Genomic DNA, 15,834 nt, shown 5'->3' with positions numbered 1-15,834 from the left:
CAGACCTGGATAACTTCAGTTGTAAGAGGTTCCTAGAGCCGTCAAACTCATATAAAGAAAAAGTAGGATGGTGGTTGCCAGGGGTGAAGAGAGAAGGAAATGGCAGTTGTTTGATGGGTACAGAGTTTGGGAAGATTTTAAAAGAGTTCTGGAGGTGGGTGGTGGTGATGGTTGCACAACAAAGAGAATGTACTTAATGCCACTGAACTGTGTCCTTAAAATGATTAAGCTGGTAAATTTTATGTTATATATTTTTTTTACCACATTAAACAATTAAATTTTTAAAAAAGTAAAGCATTCCAAACAGTCTTACTGTAATGAGAGGAGTTCTTTGAGTCAGGGTCTTGTTTTTCTAGGAGGCCACTGTGAAGAAGGGCCACACACACAGAAAATGTCACCTAGTTCGGGGGAAGTGCGTTTTCAAGTCCTTTCCTCTGTAGACACTGCCCCCACCCCAGGTTATCCATGCAGTTTTCCCCGCATCAGGAGCTAAGACAACGCCTGGGCAGTGCTCCAAACAGAGGGAGCAGCAAACGCAAGCCCTGGAAGGAAGATGAAACGTGGATGGCCGGGCCTCCTGACTGAGCAACGCTCCCACTCAGGGCTGCGGAGCACCATGTTACTCTCCCACATGACGCCTGTCATGGCAGGGGCTTGACACTTGTTTATATAATTGTAGGATGAAGAATCTGACTCCCCGCCTGACTGTATTTCCTCATTATTGCCTTCCCAGTACTCAATATCAAACTTGGAACAGCAGATTGAACAAATACTTGTTGAATGAAATTAATGTATCATCGGCCGGGCGCGGTGGCTCATGCCTGTAATCCCAGCACTTTGGGAGGCCGAGGCGGGCAGATCACGAGATCAGGAGATCGAGACCATCCTGGCTAACACAGTGAAACCCCGTCTCTACTAAAAATACAAAAAATTAGCCTGGCGAGGTGGCGGGTGCCTGTAGTCCCAGCTACTCAGGAGGCTGAGGCAGGAGAATGGCGTGAACCCCGGGAGGCAGAGCCTGCAGTGAGCCAAGATCGTGCCACTGCACTCCAGCCTGGGCCACAGCAAGACTCTGTCTCAAAAAAAAAAAAAGAAATTAATGTATCATCATGGGAGATGTCTTACGATATATATATAATTTTTGGAGGCAAGGTCTTGCTCCATCACCAAGGCCAAAGTACAGTCATGCAATCACAGCTCACTGTAGTCTCGACCTCCCAGCTCAAGTGATCCTCCTGCCTCAACCTCCCAAGCAGCTGGGACTACAGGCATGCACCACCACACCCGGCTAATTTTTTTTGTTTGTTTTGTTTTGAGACATAGTTTCACTCTTGTGACCCAGGCTGGAGTGCAATCTCTGCTCACTGCAAACTCCGCCTCCCAGGTTCAAGCAATTCAGCTTCTCGAGTAGCTGGGATTACAGGCGCTGCCACCACGCCCGGCTAATTTTTGTATTTTTAGTAGAGACGGGGTTTCACCATGTTGGCCGGGCTGGTCTCAAACTCCTGACCTCAGGTGATCTGCCCGTCTTGGCCTCCCAAAGTGCTGGGATTACAGGCATGAGCCATTGCCACTGGCCCTAATTTCTCTTCTCTTCTTTTCTTTCTTCCTTCCTTCCTTCCTTCCTTCCTTCCTTCCTTCCTTCCTTCCCTCCCTTCCTCCCTTCCTTTCTTTCGTTTTCTTTCTTGCTTTTTTTCTTTTTGAGACCGGGTCTCACTGTGTTGCCCAGGCTGGTCTTGAATTCCAGAGCTCCCGCCTCAGTCTCCCAAAGTGCTAGTATTACAGGCTAAAGCCCCTGCACCTGACTTTTAGGATTTAAAAAAACAAAACAAAAATGTGGCCTAGTGCAACTGGTCAGAACCCAGATCCTCTCACAGTGCTGATAGCTGTGTAAATCTGCACCTCTTTCTAGAAAAGTTAAAGAGCAAAAGACATCTGTGTCTTTCACCCTGTATTCCTATCCCTAAAATTCTTCCTAATATTCCAAAGCTGTGTGCCAGTTGTGTGCCATTACCTGCAGCATTATCCATAACAGGTGAAAAAGTGCATACTACAAACTATGTAACAATAGGGGAAAGGTTTACTATGTGTAATAGTATGTAACTGCTGCAATAATTATGAAGGTCATGTAGAAATATGTAAATGATATATGTTGTGCTGAATTTTAATAGTAGACTAAAATGCCATGCACATTATAAATGTACTTATGACTGTATGAATATTGACAAAAACTCAAAGTGAATATATGCAAATAAAGATGGTTGCTTTAGAATGGGGGACGGTTATGGCAGCTTTTCATTTATAAAAAATGCTTTTTTATAGTGCCTACACAAATATTTCTAGATTTTGAAAACCAGCAAGACTCTGTCATCCGAAGACTGTATTGCCATCTGGTGGAAATGTCACAGGGTGCAGTCTAATGCAAGTGGAGTATTTTTGGGAAAGGAAATGCAGATGTTTCCCTTTGAAGTCACAAATTCGCTCCATTCCAGGAAATTGAGTTGAGTTTTCTTGGAGCCAAATTCCATGAAGAATATACACGAGCCTCCTTTGTTAAACTCAGAAGTGGCTGGAAACAGTCAAATCGAAATTCCATCAATCAAACTTTGTTGAGGGTTCTATAATTTTCATTTTAGCCTTTCAAAATGTGGAGTACAACTATTCCAGGAATAAAATGATCAGAAGATCATAAAGGTGTCAGGTTAGGATAAACTCCAATTTGCTCTCCAGGGAAGAAGGAGCCAGCCTGAAAGCAAATGGTTACTCTTCTGTAATTCTTTCACTAGTTTTGCATACCTGATGTAGGTAGAGTCTATCTAGCTTGTTTATACAGCATGTAGACAACCTTCAGCAAATGATTTTTATTAACTAATAGGCGTTCTCCCAAATACGTAGCAAAGTAAGTTGTGGCACTATTTCTTTTTTATTTATTTGTTTGTTTGTTTGTTTATAGAGATACAGTCTCATGATGTTGCCCAGGCTGGACTCGAACTCCTAGGCTTAAGTGGTCCTCCTGCCTCAGCCTCCTGAATAGCTAGGATTAGAGACATGGCCACCACCCAGCTCAGCACTATTTTTTAATAAGAAAATTTAGAAAGTTTATACCTCCTATTTAGCCTCTTCTTCAATGTAGAACATTGAGGATTTGCACAAGGAATATAGAAGAAATTATATTAATGTTATTTTGAAAAATAAAAAATTACATTTGTGCCTCTCACAAAGCTATGGGTTGGACTCTCAGTTTCATTAGTTCAACTACAGTTACACTCTCGACTTTTAATTTCTGGGTCTGGTCTTTTTCCAGGAGTGCCTTCTGGAAAGAGCTAGGAGCCTCTTCTGTCTCCCATCTTTCCCTGCAATCACCCACTCTCTCTCTCTTCTCTTATCTGAATTACTGTCCTCCCCAGTCCCCACTTACTCTGTACACCACACCTAGACTAGTGATCACTTAGTAGGCACCAACCTGGGTTAGAGCTTTATGAAGATAGTGACTGCATTTTTCCACTTCCTTATTTTCAGTCAAGCATTTGTTGAATGAATCAAGGCAGGCATGCAAGAAATACTATCCTGGTTCCAGCTTTGTGTGGACCATCACTCGGGAAGGTGACTGGGTATCAACTCTGATCCTTGTCAGGGCTTTTGTGGAGTTGCTAGTTATCTCCAACACCCCTTCTCACCTTCATCCAAAGTGATAGAAATTTTAGCTGGGCTTCTGGCCCCCCAAGATAGACTGCACTCCCTAGCCTCCCTTGCAGCCTGGTCATATGACCATGAAACTAAATTATGGGCCATGGGAATAAGCAAAAAAAAAAAAAAAGTGAGGCGTGTAATTGTGTGCAATGACCGGCCTTAAAGGGTAAGGGGGTGCCCTTTCCTGCTTCCTGTGTAGGGGTGTGCATGGCATGGTGAACCATGTGGGACTCCTTGAAGGAGGGCAACAGAGTTTGGGGACAGAAAATCCCTGGCCTCAGATGACTCCACAGGCCAGACCTGTCCTGCCAGCACATCTTTGACATGAGCACATGAAACAGAAATACACTTCTACCTTGCATAAGCCACTGTTATTTGGGATCTGTGACACACAGCTGAGCCCATCCTGACTAATACAAGGCGTGCACTGCCCAAGGTGTGGCTGCTCATCAGAAGTGAGGAGGCTTGCAGACTACTGTAGTCAGCCAGAGTGACAGCTGTTGGTGACTCACTGGGCATACAACCCTCTCAGTAATATATGTAAAAAGGAACAACAGTCACTGCCTTAGAAAGATCAAGATAAGACCTCTATACATTCATATGTATGAATGTATAGAGACTAGAGATCATTCTGCAGAATTCTGTGATCGCATGAGTCAGTCATACTGGCTTGGTCGGGGCAAAGGGACACACACTGCAAATAACTTTGAAGTTAATGTTATTTAGTTCCCCCAAAATAGGTCCTTATTTAATTCATTTATTTCTGGCTCATTTCCCTATGCTTTACCTATATCTGTCGTTTGCTAAAGAATCTCTTGATAAATGTTCACCCAGTGCCCTTCCTGATTAATTTTCTCCAAGAACGTCATGTCCTTAATTCAACAGCCAAGGTTATCACTCAAGATTCTCAACTCTCCAAAACTAAGATTTAATACAAACCTGCTAGAAATCATCTGAGTGGTATCTCCTGGGTTTCCAAACCTCAGAGCCTCAGCTTCCTCCTGCATGCACTGGAAAGGATGAACACCCTCCCAGATCTGACGATCTAAGAGTCCAATAGCTCTAGGGTGCCTTCTTCTAATATATTCTCTTTCATGCACTCTCTCTATTGTACACCTCATAGATTTCTTCTTCAACATATATTGACGGTTTTCTCCTACACTGTAAATTAGCATAGCCATAAATATGAAAATGTATACAAGTTGAATACGTGAACCTGATCAAGAAAAAAAAGTACACATTAAAATTTGTGCAAAATGCCAGGGGCGGTGGCTCACGCCTGTAATCCCAGCACTTTGGGAGGCCGAGGCGGGTGGATCACGAGGTCAGGAGATGGAGGCCATCCTGCCTAACACAGTGAAACCCTGCCTCTACTAAAAATACAAAAAATTAGCCGGGCGTGGTGGTGGGCGCCTGTAGTCCCAGCTACTCGGGAGGCTGAGGCAGGAGAATGGCGTGAACCCGGGAGGTGGAGCTTGCAGTGAGCCGAGATTGTGACACTGCACTCCAGCCTGGGCAATAGAGCAAGACTCCGTCTCAAAAAAAAAAAAAAATTTGTGCAAAATAAGCTATAAGCTTCTCTAGAAAGCTCTGTTAAAAAGGTCCATTATTCTCATGACTTATTCTATGGTTTTTATCTTTCCCCCTAGCCAGTGGCAGTGTTCTAGCAGAATTTCAAAATCTGCTTTTATCTCCTCTTCAGCCTCCTCAAGAATAAATTTTGAAAGCGGCTTACCCCTTTCCTACCCAAAACTCTATAGACATCTGACTATTCTGCAAATTAATAAGCAGGATTATCTCACAGATAATATAAGTGCTGTTTTAGGACCTGGATGCCTTAAATTGAATGTAAATAAATCTTTTCCTAATGAACTTACCTGGACCCGAGGGCTACAGGCCGGACCCAGATACTGTGCAAACCAGGAATCAAGGGCCAACTAAATAAAATCAGCCCTCCTGCCATACAATTCCCCAGTGGATATGTCTGCAAAACAGCAGGAAGGGGAGGGAACAGAGGAAGGCCAAGATGTCTTCGAAGAGCTTCAAGAATTACAGCAACACTTAAATCAGGTAGCATCTTCTATCAGCACCACTTAGTTTGGAAAAGTTAACTCCTTTTGAATGAAATGAGGGAATACTTTCAAGGGGAGTCTGAAGGACGAGTGCCTCAGGCAGGTTTCTTTTTCAAAGTGATGTTCATGCCTTTGCTTCAGTGCTTCTCCCTGACCTTGGGGTAATTACGGGCAACAGGACAAAACTGAAGGCTGCTAACAGTGACTGGGTCTCATTTGGATCCCAGACCATTAGAATTCCTATCACTTAGATTTTCAGATGTGTGTGTCATAATGCCTTACGAGTTTAGGCATTTGTGTAGGTAAGGATTCAGTGCCCATTCCCCTCTCACTCACAATCACATACTCCATCTAATGCGGAGAACGCGGTGCAACCATTTGTTCAATGCCAATCATGGATTCACTTTCCTCGTGTCTAGTAGTAACATTTATCTAAAACTTACGAATAGCTTCTAGAGGACAGAGGAGCCCAGCCCGGTTTCCCCAGATGCCGCGGTGCACCGAGCAGGAGCAGAGGCCACGCGGGAGCCGGGTGTGCGGGTGGGTGCCGGGCGCACCCCTGCTCGGAGGCGGCGACTCCCTCCCCCGCCTTACTCGCTCCGTGCCTCAGTTTCCCCGTCAGTGCAGGGGACAAGACAATGCCGAGGTCCCAGGCAGGCGGCAGGATCCAATTAGTCCGTGTGAAATGAGCGGCACCTGGCTTCTCCCGGGCACCCCGCAGCCTGCCCCGCCTCTTAGTGGCTAAAGGCAGGGAGCCCCTGAGTCCCAGCGCGGCTGGGGCTCTCAGCAGTTCTGGCCGGGCTCCCTCCCGCCCGCGTCGCCTGGCCTCCGACCCCTGCACCTCAGGCGGCCCCGACGGGTTCCCGACATCCCGCTGGAGACACCTGTCCCGCCGCCCGGCCCTTCCCCGCCTCCCGCGCCTCCGCCCCAGGGGAGCTCCGGGACAGGCCCAGCTGGGCAGCCTGCCGGCCTCGACCTCTGCCGCAGACCCGGGGAGGGAAGGCCAGTCTCGGGCCTCCAGCGGACACGCACTCCCCATTCCGGGCTTTTCCACGTCTGCACACTCCAGCCCAGCCACGCGGAGTGGCTTCCAAAACCTGCCCTGCGGCCGCGCTTTGCTAACACCCCACCCACCCCGTGGGCATGATCATCCTCACTGCAGGACCCTGCCGGGGCCTGGGGTCCGTGGGAAGCCGGCTCAGGAGTGAGACCCTGGCCCCCTGCTTACCTGGAAAAGGGCTCCATCCTCCGAGCGCTTCCCGACCGCAGCGCCTCCAGCCTCCAGGGCTGGGCGGCCCAGGCTCAGCTCGGTTCACTCCAGCTTTGCCCTTCTCGCCCGTGCGGAGTAGGGGCGCGCTTATGTTAGGTCATCTCCCCACAACTCTCCTGGAAGAAAATGCCACCCCCATCTCTTTCACTCTCTCCTATACATGGAGCCAATATGCTCTGCCCTATGGGTTCTGGGGCTCGCCCCCTCCCCACCCTAGCGACCGCCCCTCCCCAGTGCAGCCCAAGGAGCCAGAGCAGGTCACTTTGGGAAGCAGGTGGATGTTAAGCAGAAACAAAAAGTGGGGAGTAGCCACTTGGCAGCCTTCATAGGAATCTTTTCCTGATTACAGCCACAGCAAACAATGGGCTGTTGACTTAGCGTTTCTGAGCGGTTAATTAGAGAAGGAAATTCTATCTACTCACCCCCAAAGGGCGAGTGAACAGGGCCACTAGCACAGCTTCTGCGGCAGGGCCTAGCCTTCGGGGCAATCAGAGGGCACAGTCTGTTCTCTTTGTCTCCTCTCCATGATCCCTAGCAAAAGCGGCCCCGCCCCACTGCTCCCTTCCGCATCCCTCTTACTCCAACACTGAGTCCACTGACATTTCTCAAGCCAGGGGCCTTCCTAGGTTGCTCTCAGAGGCTTCCTTCTCCCACGCCTACCCAGTTAGATGGAGCTCTTGAATGGATTATCACACTATTAACCACCTCTATATAAGATAACTGCCTTTTCATCCCCAAATAAAAGTTTTATTGAATCTTTATGGTAAAATCTACTGTTTAGGGGTAACAGCAGATAACACATCATACATTTTGGATGCAATTCTTTTGACTTTTTGAAAAACTGCTTTTAATAGGTGAACTATGTTTTTAGTTGTATAAGAAATTAAGAAAAAGACTGGAAAAAATAAAAGGAACTCTATGATCAGTAATAGAGTATTATACCATATCCAATGGTTATATGTTTTTCTACAGTTATCCCAGTTACATGAATGTACAGTTATTTTATTTATTATTATTGTTTTAAGAGACAGGGTCTCGCTATGTTGCCCAAGTTGTAGTGCAGCTTAGATATTCACAGATGCAATCATAGAGAATTGCGGCCTTTAACTCCTGACCGCAAGTGATTCTCCTGCCTCAGGCACTTGAGTAGCTGAGACTACAGGTGCATGTCATCACTCTCAGCCTGATGCATAATTATAAAAAGGAATTAAACACTGCTAAGTTGGAGAAAATTGACTGTGATATTTTCAGTTTAGTTCAAGAAATTTTCATACTATAAAACATACTGTCAGTCATCAAGATTCTCTATTTTTTATTTTGTATAAAATAGGATTGTAGCTTCATCACATTATTTTCTGAGACTATTGTTTTCTCTATCCCTTTTATGGCCTTACTAAAACCAATATAGAAATACATCTCTAAGGCAACTATCAAGAACAACAGATTAGATAAAGGTATTCTGTGAAATAACCTTTGATTATAGTCACAAATAACACATCAAGTTAAATTTTTAAAAATTTACATAATGCAATTGTGTCACAGTTTCCAAGACTACCCCCAGGTTTGGTGCGTCTCTAGAAGGACTCACAGGGCCTACCAAATAGTCATACTCAGGGCTTCGATTTATGACAATTAAAGGACACGAAGCAAAATTAGCAAAGGGAAAAAGTGTATTTGGTGAAATCTGGAGGAAATCAGGCACAAACTTCCAGGAGTCTTTTCCTGTGGAGTTAGCAGGATGTACTTAATTCCCTCAGCTTCAAAATTTGACAACACATGTGCAATGTTGTCTACCAGTACCAGAATCTCATTAGAGACTCAGCACTCAAGTTTTTATGGAGGCTAGTCACATAGGCTTCTCTCTCTCAAAGGTACTCAACTTCCAGACTCCCAGAAGGAAAGCAGCTATTCAGAGTAAACCGCATTGTTTGTACAAACAGTTTAGGACAGAGTAAACCACTCTTGTCACTTAGGAAATAGTGGGCACTCTCCCAATTCCAAGTTCCCAAATGCCAAGCAGAGGTCAGCCATGCGAGCAGGCCTTTCTAAGGATGGCAGTCTCATGCCTGCTGTATGAAATCTCTTCTGCACAGCAGTTATAGTCCCTACTTAATTTCTGTGGTTGCCTTTATATTTTATTTTAAATGCAAACAATATAATGATATAACACAGTACTGGTTTCAGTTGTTTGATCCATCTTAACTTGCAAGACTGGCTACCTTTTTGGCTTTTGTTGAATAACAGGTAGTTGTATGTAAGATACTATGGCAATATTAGGTAATTATAATTTGTCCTTATCTGATTAACCTTTCAATAAAATTGTTAGATAAAATAAGCATAATAATTTCTAATTTAAAATTAAAATAAAAATTGTCTTAAATGGATGGTCTAGTTTTGACTCACATTGTGTCAAATTTCTATTTATAATTGCAAAATAAGAAGATATTTAATCATTTTTATCAATTATTTTCTGGGCTAAATATTCAATTTAAATTATTTGCTTTATATATTTTTGTGTACTTCAAATTTGGGATATAATGCCCATATTCTCTTACTTTGACTTTTCGTGATCTCCAAGTTTCAAGGTGTCAATATTCGTCTGTTTTTCACTACCATAAAAAAAAAAACCTGAGGCTTAGTAATTCAAAAAGAGACTTATTTGGCTCACTACTCTGAAGCCTGTACAAGCAAGGCACCAGCATCTGCCCAGCTTCTGGTGAGGCCTCAGGAAGCTTCATTCATGGCAGTAGGTGCAGGGGGAGCAGGTGCCTCACATGGCAAGACAGTAAGAGAGAAGAGAGCAAGACAGAGCTGCCAGGTTCTTTCAGAAAACCAGTTGGCATGAACTACTGACTACTCCGGGGAGGGCACCAGGCCATTTATAAGGGTTCAGCCCCCATGACCAAAACAACTCCCATTAGGCTCCACCTCCAATACCAGGGATCATATGTCAACATGAGATGTGGAGGAGACAAACATTCAAACTGTATCAGAGACTATGTCTTACTATAATAGATGGCAATGGCAGAAATGTGCATTGCTACATCTTGTAATACTTTTTCTTCAGTAGCTTTTCATACGTTTTAGTTAGTATAATTTTATTTTTATTAATGTCAATTTAACTTAAACCTGAAAATATTTCCATTTCAAATTACATGTTGTTATGACCACTCAACTTTTAAAAGGCATCTACTTTTTATTAAATAACAATCTGGGACAAATAGAGTGAATTTTAGCAAAACCATATTTGATTTATTTTTCCCACTGGTATACATAATTTACTATTATTACATATAATTTATTTATAATTTTTATTTCAAGGCTCACTGACCATCATTTGGATAGAGCTTTGTCCAGCAATGATAAGTGTAGTTATCTGTGACCTTTTAGTTTGGCATTGGATCCTCATTTTCAGACTAATGAGGGGAGGTGGGATTCACATATAGTAGAAATGCCATAAGTAGGAGACAGAGTCATAGCAGCTGAGGTCAGGAGGTTACCTACAGGGCCTTAAAGGCCATTGGAATTTTTCTTTTATTCTGAGACAGGAATCTATTGGGAAGATTTGGACAGGCAAGTGAATAACTGAGGACCCCGAGGTTGATTTGAGCTCCTGATAAAAAAAAGAGGAAAAAGAGGGAAACGTTTCTCAGTGTAGAATTGACCACCGCCAGCCTCACTCACATATCCACTGCTTTCTTGAGACTTCAGCAGGTTGTTAAGCATCGCAGAATTATCAGCAGATGACTGAATGGTGGGCTAAAACTGTCGTCTAGTAACAGAATATCTATTTGGCAGGAAGATAACACCTGCTGTGTCCTTAACTGGATTCGGTAATAAATAGGAATATGTACACACAAGGAAAAGAAGGTGAATTGTATATGTGGTGATATTTTTCAAAGTATATGTTAGAGTTAGATATTATTTAAAATTTAATAATAAGGTGATTTACAAAATCAGTAACAAAAATACTTTATCAGGTAGTTGTGAGACAACTTCAACAAGAAATCGCTGAAACCCTAAAAAAACCATCTATGTCGGGCTGGGCGCAGTGGCTCACGCCTATAATCCCAGCACTTTGGGAGGCCAAGGTGGGCAGATCACGAGGTCAAGAGATTGAGACCTTCCTGGCTAACATGGTGAAACCCCCGTCTTTACTAAAAAAAAAAAAAAAAAATTAGCCTGGCATGGTGGCCTACACCTGTAGTCCCAGCTACTGGGGAGGCTGAGGCAGGAGAATCACGTGAACTTGGGAGACAGAAGTTTGCAGTGAGCCGAGATCATGCCGCTGCCCTCCAGCCTGGCGACAGAGCGAGACTTCATCTAAAAAAAAAAACACCATCTATATCAGAGGCTTCCCTAGAGGTTACATTATGCGACCACATTAATTTAGAAAAGGGGACATAGGAGTTAAATAAGAAGTTATTTCAAGTCAGAAGTCAAATATGTGTGAAATTTAACATGTCAACAGTTGTTAACATGGTAGCTGGTTAAATGATAAAAGTGTTTTAGGATACTAATTTCAGAAGATAGCTTTCTTTCGTATCTTCATTATAACTGATTTTATTAAAATTTTAGTATCTTTATAATGACTTTCATTATGCCTTTTTTTATAATTACATACACTTCTTCCTTATAATACCCTTAGAAAAGTTAAGAATTATGTATCATTCCTCACAAAAGTTGAGAGACTTTTTTTCCTGTTAAACAGTATGTTTTAGTGACTTCTCTATTGCCAGCATGAGGCAAGCCAGATTAAATCAGAGGAGAATGTTTCATAGAATGTTCCAAAAATTATCTTATTTTTATCTTCACTTTTGTGAATAGATATAGAATCTGCGCCTATTTATTTCATGGATTTCAGGTTAACCATTACAGAAAGGCCATGTTATTGTTCTTCAAAATGCAAATGTTTTAGGTTAATTTACAAACTGTTTGAAAAGTTGGGCATTTCCTTTATTTAAAAAAATTTAAAACAAATTGTAAAAGCATATTAATATTTAGATTATGTATTGTGTATACATTCAAAATAGAGAATTAAGAAACTTACCTGAGGCTAGGAGTGGAGGTGGGAGTCTATAGTCCCAGCAACTCGAGAGGCTGAGGTAGGGGGATGACCTGAGCCCAGGGGGTTGAGGCTGCAGTGAGCCACAATTGTGCCACTTTATTCCAGCCTGAGTGACAGAGAGAGATCCTGTTTCAAAAAAAAAGGAAGAAAGAAAGAAAAGAAAAAATAGAAATAAAGAAAATTCTCTTAATCTTGCCATTAGATTTTTAAAAACAACTTTAGTGAGATATAAATCACATATACTGTTCACCCATTTAAAGTATACAACTAAGTGTATCTTAGTATACACACAGAGTTGTGTAAACTTCACCACAATCAATTCTAGTGTGTTTTCATCACCCTGAAAAGAAACCCTGCATCCTTACTTTTTGTCTCCATAGATTTGCCTGTTCTGGACATTTCATATAAATCGTCATTCCTTGACGACTGGCTTCTTTCTCTTAGCATAATGTTTTCAGAGTTCATTTGTATTGTGGCACATATCAGTACTTCATTTTTTTTTATTCTTGAATAATATTCTACTGTATGGCTATACCAGTTATTCGTTCATCACTCGATGGATGTTTAGGTTGTTTTCACTTTTTGGCTATTATTTTCAATGCTGCTATGCACATTCATTTACAAGTTATTGTATGGACATATGTTTTTATCTCCCTACCATTGGACTTTGTCCTCGGGGTTAATTGGGCTGATTTCACCATCTCTCTTCCCTACTCATGCTGTCTTTCGTGCTTTTTCAGTTTCTGTTCATTTAGCCTCATTCATTCAGACCTGCCACACAATATTTCTTGCTCTGACTGTTCTGAGTCTGACCTTATGCTTCAACACTTATTTTCTAGTCTGTGCAAAACAATTGCACCCTTAATTCTACATTGCCTTTAGTTTTTTTCATGAGAGATAATTTTATCTTACTGTAAATTTGCTTAAGAGGAGAATAATATGTGAAATACATGTCACTTATTTTTGTATAAATCAAAAATAGTTTAGCTTAACAGTTGTTAGAATACAATTAAATATTTGTACCACACCAGTATTTTCTTTTTTTTGAGACATTGATGTAGTAAAGCTTTTATTTTGTGTATTTTAAGAAATTAAACACAAAATTAAGACCACTTAAGTCTTACAGAGAAAAATTGTTCAATTAAATGCTCATGTTTTTTCACTGTGAAAACAAATCTAAATTTTCCTTCTTTCATTGTGCAGCCAGAACTGAGATTTATAGATTGATACCACTTTACAATCTGAAAAACTCTGGCTGCAGCTTTTCTGAGATGCCATATAACATAACCTTCATCTGCTCATCAGTGTGCTTGTTAAAGCAGCCCAACATAGACAGTTGCTGCAAATGAATTGATTTGCAAAACTTTGATTCAGCAATAGAGTCTGATATTTTCAGGTCAGTGGCTTTAGCCTGCCTCTGATTGTCATGTAAGTTATATATTACTCAATCCAGGAGGTGCTGTTTGCATTGTAGTACATGATCATTGCCCCCTAAGTAGTATATAGAGAAAAGTAATCTATAAATTATTAAAAGTAGAAAAAAGCACTGTTGGCTAATGGAACTGGTGAAAGTTCCATGAAGTACTGAAGATGTACTGGGCCTCATCCCATTTGCTGTAATTTTTAGTGGTGTGAAGAATGATTCAGTGCAGGTATAGACCACTTTCATCGGCCATGTCACCAGAACATAAAATATAATAAAAATAATGATGCCAATAGCAAATATTATACACACATATGTATAGATAGCTCAGTACATGACACATATTCTTCTGAGTACTTACATATATCCCACAATTTAATCTTTCCAGCATCCCAGTGTAGTAGATACTATTTTCTTCATTTTATAGATTTTTATATAAATTTTTATATATAATTTTATATTTACACATATATTTTATATAATATATATATTTTCTAAAAGACACAGAAAGTTAATTTGCTCACAGTCATATAGCTATTAACTGCTGGAGCTGAGATTCAGACCGAGGCATTCTGGCTTTTGTGAAGATACTTCCTCTCAAACTATTCCATGAAACATCTGGTTGCCACCTAAAGCATCATGTTAATTTCTATAATTACTGGCATAGCCGGGGTCATTTACATCTGTAAATATTTAAAACTGTAGTTGAGGCCTCTTGATGTGAGGTGAAAGTGGAGGAGAAAACAGTTTGTGGGGGGAGCAATCAGTGAGCTGGAGCATGGTGTGAGGGTGCAATGCTACTTGGCTCCTGAGATAAATAATAATAATGTGAAAGAAGGCCAACAGGAAGAAGGAGAAAAAGGAGGAGGAGAAAGAAGAAAAGAAGGAGAAGAAGACAAAGAAGAAGAAGAAGAAGGAGAAGGAGAAGGAGAAGAAGAAAAGAAGGAGGAGGAGGAGCAAAGAGAAAGAAAAAGAAAGAAAGAAAGGAAAGAAAGAAAGAAAGAAAGAAAGAAAGAAAGTTTGAAAGATACTAATTAAAAGAAAGTGAAGATGAAGTTGAAGATGATGATGATGGTGATGAAGAGGAGGAAGGAGAGGAAGAAGAAGGACAAGATGACTCACAGAACACTGATGGATTCCAACTTAAAAAATTATGCCCAGTCTCTAGGAGAAACTTGCAGTCTTTTTTTTTTTCCCTCTTGTGCTCAGTTGGCCTTTTTTTGGGGGGTCTTTCATATTTGCACCATGGTTCTCAACTTATTTTGGGAGGAAATAGTTTGAGCAGAATACTATGGAAAAATAATCTCCACTCCTTTCTGTTTCATATTTACTTTTGTTCCTCCCTGTACCCCAACAAACACTGTATGGAATCAACAGCGTGAAGCTGTGTGGGGGAAAAGAAAACAAAATGAAGTAACCTTTTTTTTCACTCTTCACTCTGCTAGAAGCTAGACGGTGCCTAGGCTCCCAAGAAGTAATGTGTAACAATACATTTTTCCCCCCACCTCTCTGTATATTGGGCTGAGAGTATATCCTGTCTGTATGTGAATAAGAACAGTGAGCATTCACCAACATGTGTCTATCTAATTTCTCTTGTTTAAAAACAGAAAAAAAAACCCTCTAAAAAATGGAGTTATAGAAGGTCAGCACAGGGTGGGTTTGAGATGTTTTGGTGGGCTAAAAGGGCAATTTTATAACATGGCTTCTCCTATGCCTTGTTTGTGATGTTTAATGAATATCCTTGCAGTTTAAGATGACAATTTTAAAATACATTGTCTCCTAATGATGGCTTTAACTCTGTTGCTAAATAGGAGAATCAGGATCTCATTTGGAATTGATATTGTCTATTGTAGTTTTGTTTTTGTTTATTTTTAAATTTTCTTTTTGTTTTACTGGAAAGATGCTAGTTTTAAATGTTAAAAGTATACAAATTACTTTATTACCATAAAACTAGATGTGTACACACAAAGAAATAAAATTAAATAAGTTGATGTAATGGTGCTTATAATTCAAAAACATAAAGGTTTATCATATGTTAATTTCCCATCTTTTCCCATTTTACAAATTTTGTAAGTTGAGTATTTATCTAATCAAATATAATTTAAACACAGAAAAACAGAATAATGTTGTGTTTTAGTCCTAGAGCAGGATTGGTAAACTTTTCTGTAAAGGATCAGAAAGTATTATGTGAGGCTTTGTGAGCAATAGGATCTCTGTTGCAACAACTCAACTCTGTAGTTACAGTACAAAAGTAACCATAAACAATATGCAGATTGAAGAGGTGTGGCTGTGTTTCGATAAAATTTAGTTA

This window comes from Nomascus leucogenys, chromosome 5 (assembly GCF_006542625.1).
Source record: "Nomascus leucogenys isolate Asia chromosome 5, Asia_NLE_v1, whole genome shotgun sequence".
Classification (NCBI taxonomy): Eukaryota; Metazoa; Chordata; class Mammalia; order Primates; family Hylobatidae; genus Nomascus; species Nomascus leucogenys.
This window is presented reverse-complemented; position numbering follows the sequence as displayed.